The sequence below is a fragment of the Euprymna scolopes genome, chromosome 16, assembly GCF_053919585.1.
Source record: "Euprymna scolopes isolate OS-2025 chromosome 16, ASM5391958v1, whole genome shotgun sequence".
Classification (NCBI taxonomy): domain Eukaryota; kingdom Metazoa; phylum Mollusca; class Cephalopoda; order Sepiida; family Sepiolidae; genus Euprymna; species Euprymna scolopes.
The window spans coordinates 75,009,678-75,018,980 of NC_136497.1; the positions used below are offsets into that span (position 1 = coordinate 75,009,678).

General features: G+C 38.4%; 1 pseudogene; it reads right to left on the reverse strand.

The window, feature by feature from the left end:
• Positions 1-2,808: 2,808 nt before the first annotated feature.
• On the reverse strand, positions 2,809-2,879 carry LOC145296531 (U2 spliceosomal RNA; annotated as a pseudogene).
• Between the last annotated feature and the right edge of the window lie 6,424 nt (positions 2,880-9,303).

The window sequence follows — 9,303 nt, forward strand, 5'->3', positions numbered from 1 at the left end:
GAAGGATTGCCCCCACATTGACCAAGGTCTTATATGTGGAGTTGCCACCACATATGGTCTTTGCTTGCAGTATCTTTTCCGGCAGATACTACACTTTGAGATATTAAATCCTTTATTCATGGTAAAAATACAGTGAAAATCAACAATGAACAAAAATCTTAGGCCCATGGCCAACTCAAAAGGGGCGATTGTAGGGGTCGTTGGTCATCCTTGTCACTCCAGAACCATTCAAAAGTTTCTCCCTGCTAGTATCTTCTTTCACCATAATACTGCATTCATGCTTTCATTCTGGGGGACGACCTACTTAACTCCCAATTTTTTTATTGACGTGTAAAAACAAAAAAGATAACAATAAAATGGTACAATAATTCATTTGCGTCGAGGGCGGGGGGGGGGGAAGAAAAAACAAAAGGTAATTAGTAGGACCCTCCCAACCCCGTCTAGTTGATAGACTGCCCGTTCCACTAGGTTTGTAAAAAAAAACTCCCTTCTGAGGGTTAGTCTCTAAGTGAGATACCCTCTAGATGCGGTTGAATGGAGAAAAGAAATTTTTGTGGGTAAGGAATGGGGGTTAGTTTGTATTTCTTTCTCTCGAAGATGAGTGAAATTTAGAGGAAGGGGTGAAAACAAAAATTGCAAGTAGGAGGGGGTGGGGATCTTGGAGGCTTCCTAATCGGGGAGGGATGGAACACACACTCAGCTAGCTGAGAGGCTACTTGTTTAATTTTACTTTATATTTACTGCGCGTTCCACACCTAGGCAGGGAACATGTATTCAAATTTGGCTCCTCTTCATACACACAGACTTGCTACAGGTATCTGTCAAATGCTGCACGATGCAGCTTTCTTCTATTACATCTGATCTTCACCCGTAGTTGGTGTTTAAAGAAAGCGATCACATCCTGATCAGAAAAAGACAACACCCCCCCCCCCCCCGGCAACCTTGCAGATGCGACGTCCAAATCACCATTCTTGCCACTGCCAGACCATTTGTCTTTGCTGGTCCAACGGCGGTCTCACATTGTCCACGACATTGGATACGGTAATTGGGCGAGGATGCTCAAGATCGATGCGAGCCGTCACCTTGCTGACATATGACCAGTAACGGTGTAGTTCGCGGCAATGGAAGAAAGGTGATCAGTTGTTTTTACGGCTGTTGTTCCACAACGGGGACAATCAGGCGACTCCAAAAACCCGGAACTGCATTGTATGTTGTTGAGTGGAAGTGTATTTTGGGCCAATCGCCAGGTCAGAGAGAACTCCGAATTGTTCAGATGACTCGAACCTGGCGACCAGCTCCACGCAGAGCGGATCTCACTCGGCAGCCCCCTTCACTAGATCCCTGTGGGGTTCCCTACGAGTAGCAGTCACAAGGTCACTGGACCTTGGTAGTCATTTTAGCTCGACTCGGCACTCTTTCATGTAGGCAGATTCTCCCCACGGCCTGCGACGTCTCTCGATAGAAGAGTCGAGAATGAGGTTGGGGAAGGCAGCAGTAACCATGGGGTTCCACGGTTGGTCATCTTGCATATAGTGGCTCAGGAAGGGCAGCTTCTCAGCGTCTTGATGACACGTCAAGTCCGGCATTCCCAAGCCTCCCTCACACGGACGTTGAATACAAACCTGTCTGCTCACCCAGTGTCTTCCTCTGTCCCAAAGAAGCAGGGAAAAAAGTTTGATGAGAGTTATTAGGTGTTGTGCAGGCAGGGGAAGTACGGCCAGTTGGTAAAGGATGAGAGGAAAGACGTAAGTGGCGCATGCCTCAGCTCTACCCTTTAAGGAAAGTTTCCTAGGAAGCCACGAATTGACTGCAGTCTCCACCTTTGACCGTACCTCAAACCAATTTTTGTCAAGCTGGAGACCCAGTCTGGACCACACGCCGAGGATCCGAACTGGGCCATCCGTCCAGCTGAAGGGCGCCGGGAGGTTGGTGTTGCCACTCCAGGCGCCCAACCGCGGTCCTACCAACTTGCTGCGGTTTATCTTGGTCCCTGTAATTCTTTCGAACCGAGCGAGTACCCCTGATACGATCTTGATGTCTCTGAAGCTTGACACAAAAACCGTGACATCATCGGTGAACGCAGATACCTTGGCAGCTGAGTCACCAGGTATTGCAATTCCACGCAGGGCTGAATTTGCCTCTCCACGTCTCAGCTTGCAGAGCAGTGGCTCCAGAGCCAGTACATAGGGCAGGGGCGACAGCAGACAAACAAATTTCCTAATGAACCGCCCCCTTAAGTAAACATTTCAGCAAAACTCCTCACTAACGTAATGTACTTGCAATAACCCTTATCCCTGAGTGGCTTCCGGGCCTTGATAAGTGGTGATCACTGTGTAAAAAAAAAAAAAAAAAGGGTTTCGAGCGCTTTCCGTTGACTTGCATGATGGCTGTGGGCTGTTGTTTTTGCTCCTCCTGTTAGGGAGTCATCCTCTTGGGGAGCAGTAGCCCCCTGGCTAGGGGTATCCATATTGGTGGCTCTCTGGCTGGGGGTATCCATATTGGTGGCCCTCTGGCTGGGGGTATTCATATTGGCGTCCAAAGTGGGGGGCCGACTTTGGCACCAAAAGGCGGCAAGAGGGGTGATAGAACTGAGAGAGGGAGTGGGAAGTTAGTAGAGGAAAGAGAGAAAGTGTTTCCGACCCTCCCTCGCGGGAAGGTCGTAAATTATCAGCTCGGACCCCCTTCCTGTGAGGGGGGGGGGAGAGCAGAGAACGACAGACAAAGTGGGGGTGCGGACAGAACGCTACCCAACAAGCTCGTCAGGTGTTCCAGGCACGAGAATGTGTTGTCAGAACAGCACTGCCTCGCATGGTGTATGGTGTATGTATAAGAGAACAGATACTACACTTTGATCTTGGCCAAAAGGCCAAGAGAAGGGTATTTATTTGCTCCTCCACCAAGCAAATTAGCGACAAGGCCGATTTTTAATGTGAGGAGTGAAGGGGAAATGGGGACCAACTCCCCGGGGAGTAGAGGAGCTGGATAGTGACAATTGGTATGAAGGGTTGCCCCTACATTGACCAAGGTCTTATATGTGGGGGCTTCCCTGCATATGGTCTTTGCTTGCAGTATCTGCCGGAACAGATACTACACTTTAATCTTCATATTTAATTTATTCCGTTTAAAGAAAAAATTACAATTAAAAAAATTTCAATATAAAATTAAAAATTTTAAAAAGTAAAATCTCCAAAAGACAAAACAAATTTAGGCACAAGGCCCTATAAGATCTGGGGAGAGGAGTGTTGCAGGGTCTTTCTAACTAAATTAAAAATTGGAGTCTTTGGCGACTTACTCTTGACTGGCAACATTTACCACAATACCTCATTCACTCTGTGGACTCTAAACTAACTAATGAAAACCCCAGACCGACAGACTGACGGAGTAACTTATAGAGTCGCTTGCACGAGACTAAAAACATGGGTTTATTTTACAAGGTTTGCAAAAAGCAACAGACAAGGAGAAGAGGGCAGAAGGCGATCCTATAAATTGCATTGCTTCATTAAAACACGATTTCAGAATACCTCAAATACATTTGCTTACTCTGCTTATTCTATGCAGACTGACTAGTCTCACCTTTTCACATTCTTTGTCTGATATTATTCCCCATGTGAGTAGATTGCTCAAAAAGGTTTACTGCCTGAACTATGCCGACCACTTATCTATAATGGATCTTGTTTACATTTAAATCTCCACACGAACACAATTCAACTAACTATTCCTAGCTACCTACCTCTATTTAACACTAGAAATGATTGGGAGGTGACAGTGGTTGCCGATGTGGACTGACGACATGGATATACCAAGATCGAATCCTCTTGGTTAAATAGTATCACTTTCATTATTGATGTTAGCAACCTTCACATAGTTCCAGAATAAATTTTAGCCTGTCAAAAAATCTGTACTTTACTGATTCATATAAATTTATTTATTTATTTTTTACCAAACGATTTATTGCCTAGTAGTGATTGAATAATTACAATATTTTTTCAGATTTTGATGAAATTACTGATTCTTTTCTGTATTCTCGATTCCGATACAATTGCAGATTTCGATTCTAAAATTGCCTAAAAAATAGAAGTGCAAGGTTGGAGTTAGCAGAGGTGTGTCATCTACTGTCCAATCAAAATATAATTTTCTTTTTAACTTGACTAATTTTTTAATTTTCACATTTATTCAGCATTTCGATAAACTAATTGTGAGCTTTTAATCTATATCTGTTCATGTGTGATAGCAATACAAAAGTAAGTTTAAAAAACATATATATATATATATGTCATATATTTATATATGTCATAAAAATTGGGTTAATCTGAAAAGATAAACTATATATATATATATATATATATATATATATATATATATATAATATATATATAATATATATATATATATAAACACACATATATATAATATATATATATATAAATATATATATATATATATATATATATATATATATATATATATATATATATATATATATATATATATATATATATATATATAAGAAAAAGAAAATGGGGTTAAAATTTTTCTTATTCTAATATCGATTCTGATACTCCTCCAAAAGTTCTGACTTTTCCGATTTCGGTTCCGATTCCAATTAATTGTCCAAACACTATGTCTAGAATTCATTTTCTACATAATGGTGAAAAATTGTTGGTTGATAAATTTCCCAACAGTATTATAGCTATAATGACCACAAGGTATTAGACAAGATTTGAACTCGATATTGTTAATTACATAGTCTAAAACAGTATCTATTTGGCCAATCCACTGTTACAACTTTTTTTATATATGTAAATGATTTGATACTAAAAAGATAGGAGGAAAGATGTATCTAACACCTTCCTCTTCTAAAACATTATTTTCTATCTTTTTATTTTTCCAATTACTACGAGAGTTCTTAGGTTAACCAATGTAGAACAGCTGAAATAGCAAGTCTAGTTCGCGGCAGAAGGTCAAAGAATATATAGAAAGAAGTGATAAAATTGGAAAGCTGGATAAAGACATGACCAGAGAAAAATTAGTTTGGAAGTCAATTTCTTAAAACCATTCAACATATGACAACATACAGGAGTTGGACAAAATAATGGAAACATTAAAAAATCAACAAAATATAATTTAATATAGTGTAAGTTCGCCTTTTACCGCAATTACAATTTCAATTCTCAATGAATGTATGTACTATTTATTGATTACTGACTGCTATATATATATATATATATATATATATATATATATATATATATATATATATATATATATATAATTCTTTAAATACTTTTGGAAGCGAAATCCGATTCTGCATTTTGCTAAATCCTACCCTCTGTTGATAAGGAAAGTATTTCTTCGAAACTCCGCAGATTAATGACTGTCCACTTATTTTGTGCCTCCGTTTTAAAATTAAATATATTTTTCTAACTCTTTTTCAAAGTGTTTTTAACATGTTTTATCAACTACTTGTTCTTATATATATATATATATATATATATATATATATATATATATATATATATATATATATATATATATATATAATATGCACCTGTGTCGTCATTGTGGATTCGGCTCTTTTTGTCTGCTGAAAAATCTACTCGGACATCAATATTTATAAAAAAAAATTTTCTTTAAAGAAAGTCGGTCACAGAAAAAAGATCAGAGTAACAGGTGTATGTTAGAGAGAGAGAGAGAGAGAGAGAGAGAGAGAGAGAGAGAGAGAGAGAGAGAGAGAGAGAGAGTTCTCAATGCACCAACTCATAATGTACCAATACCAATTGGGACAGGACTCAGGTACTTTTTTATCTGCAGTAACGCTAGTCAACAAAGAGACAAAAATTCTTCCCCTTGAAAATCATGGAGTTGTGCAACTTCCGTCTGGGGTCACCTCTGCTTTTTAAGCTGTCACTCAAATTTTTCTATTCAAACAAAGCCCTTATTATATAACAAACAAATAATTGGTAATACAACATTTTTGTGCTATTCACTCAGTGTCAGGCATACCAGCTTTAACCAAAAATGGAAGTTTATGAGGAATACAGTTTCACATGCGGTTTCTAGTCAACATGTTTATCCTGGTTGAAGATGATATACTGCACCTAGCATTTCCGAATGGTCACTCATTTTATACTGGCCAGGCTTGACATTGCTTAACTAGTGCATCAACATTATCATGCAATATATGTAACATACACATGTATATTAATATTATCCTTTCTTGTACGAGGCTTGTTCCAAAAGAAAGGCCTCCTATTTTTTAACTAAAAAAACTCTAAGGCTGAACTACTGAGACTGCTATTATTAAAACGAGCGCCCTTTGTACTCCAGAATTCATTTTTCTACAATCACCATCATTTTCAATGCAATTTTGCCAGCTTCTTTTGATGCCTTAACCGTAAAAGTCCGGAGCACACTTTGTCTCTCACATGTCTGTCGCCATTTTGGAACCAACGAACCAATCTACTAACTGTGCTGATATAAACTGCATTAGCTTTAGAAACGTTCAACAGGCACGGTGAATTTTGATCGGTTCATTTTTTTCTGCATGGAGGAATTCAATGACACATCTCTGCTTCTGACACACATCTATGACAGGGGTTGCTTTCTTAGAGTCTTATACCATCAATACCTGCAACACAGAGATGAATCTCTCAGATCATGAATGCATAAGTTCAGTCATCATAACAATACTATTTAAAATCCCTTCTGATCCATTCGGGCAGAATAGAAAATAAGAGGCATTACTTTTGGAACGTCCGTCGTATAACAATTCCCCCATAAATACAAGCTTGGCATTGCCTAACTAGAAAATACTGAATAATTCTGTCCAGGTAGACAGGTGACTTAATAATCTGAGTTACAAAATAGTCAATCAATAACTAACAACATTGTCAGTGACATCCTCCTCTGTTGTATCAAATGACAGTTGTCTATTTCATTACCCAGAGTTCAATCTCTACTCTCAATAGTAAGACTAAATATTTATACAGGGTGGCCCACAAGTAGTGACTCATTTTAAAAGTTATTCAATGTTTAAAATAGGACACTACTTCTGGGCTACCCTACGTATTAGTTTCCTAAGAACCAGTTTATTATCTGTTTAGATACTGCACAATCTTTTTTGTCCTTGAGTGAAGAAGAAATCCTTCTAGACTGATGCAATTTTTAAAAATTTTTGACTAAATCCATAGTGTCCCTTTTAAAGTACTGGGTTTACACCATGTTAAAAACTGAACTTGTGTCTAACGTTGTACTCGTTGGAAGGAAAGTGAATAGGGAGAGCTCAAAATTCAAAAAAAAATGTAGTAACTGATCTACACACCCATTAAGGAAGCTACTTTATACTAAATTTATATAGAAAGTTGAGTCCCCCTGCTAAAAATTAAACAAAAAAATGTGTTTTCCTAAGGAAGGGAAGAAATGCTGTATACACCGACTGCTCTCAATTTTACTTCAGTCTCAGAAATCAAAAGGTACCGTTCCTGGGGCTAACACTTGAATTCTATGTGATACATAGATATTCGTGTGTCCAATTGAAGTTCTTTTTAACTCTCAAATGTCGGATTAGTAAAGAATTAAATAACATTAATTTTTCTCTCCAAAAATTAACCAACTATATTATAGTATACTAGCAGAGAGACCTAATGTTGCCCAGAATTAAAGGATGATCAACAAATGTTTCACACTCCCATTATTATCGAAATCGGTGAAATCAAACATTTTTCAATCAAATCGATTAATTGCTTGCTCTAATTGAGGACCCATCGTAGTGCACCAGGAGGAAGCTTCACATGTCTCTACACAATGACTTAGACCACAATAGGTTGTAGTCTATATTTGACCGTGGGAGAAACTACAATTGAATTTATAAAATACTTTAATATATAATGGCTTGAATTAAAGTTTAAAATGCAACAGTCAAGAACCATGCTTCAATTGTGCTCTTAACAGAAACATTCATTTCGAATACACCCCTGTTATATCAAAGGACCTTATGTTGGTTTTATATGGCTGGCCTTACTGCTTGTGTGATGATAATGGCTTGAATTAAAGTTTAAAATGAAAAAGTCAGGTATCATGGTGCAATTGTGCTTTAAATAGAAATATTTATTTCGAACGCACCCCTGTCATGTCAAAAAACCTACTGTTGATTTTATGTCAGGCCTTTCGGCTTGTGTGATAACACAACTTCTCAAATACACTTGTGATGTTAGGCTGTGTAAGGTGTTAACTTTGGTCAAAATCGCCTGTTCCTTCTTTAATCAGCTTATTTCGATTATCGATTATCTATACTTATCGAGGACATTACGATACAAAACCTCTTTAAGAACACTGCCAGACACATAATTATCTTTGTGTCAAAGTTCATAAAAATCGGCCCAGCTGTTTTCAAATCTATAGGGAACGAACTCACAGACACACACACACACACACACACACACACACACACACACACACACACACACACCCTTTAACACACACACACAAACAAAATTCCTTTTATATAATAGTACCTATTTACAATGCCTCCCCATGGGACAGAGTTAGACACTAGGGTCTTTTTTTAACGTGGAGAAAAGGTACAAAAATAAAAAAATTGTCTCAGTCGTGAAGGACTGCTCCTCCACCAAAAGAGAACAAGAAATGGAAGTGCAGCATCTGAAGAGCAGATGGTATTTATTTGCTCCCCCACCGAGCAAATTAGGCACAAGGCCGATTTTTAAAGTGAGGAGTGAAGGGAAGATGGGGGCCAACTCCCTGGGGAGTAGGGGAGCTGGATAGTGACAATTGGTATGAAGGGTTGCCCCTACATTGACCAAGGTCTTATCTGTGGGGTTGCCCCCACATAGGGTCTTTGCTTGCAGTATCTGCTCCGGCAGATACTACACTTTGATCTTGCCCCAAAGGCCAACAAGTATTTATCCTTTTATATAATAGTAGATATCTGTCTTGTGATCTATTAGTCTTACCAGATACCAGGACAAGAATTCATCTAGTCTGGTTGAGTATCCAGCTTAATGTTGTTACTTGAGGTAATATGACAAGGATAAAGTGCACCATTCCTCATATAAGCTAGTATATAACCACGTCGAAGGAATATTATTTGGCCTTTGAATACTATGTTGCTTTGAATATTTGGTCAGAGTATACTTGTTGGGTTAAATATTCTTATAACAGGCGATAATAACTGATATAGATAGATAGATAGATAGATACATGGATAGATTGACAAACAGAGGGACCAAAAGGACTTGGAGATGATTCCTAGGAGATAATTCGCTGTCAACAGATAAGTCACAGTTT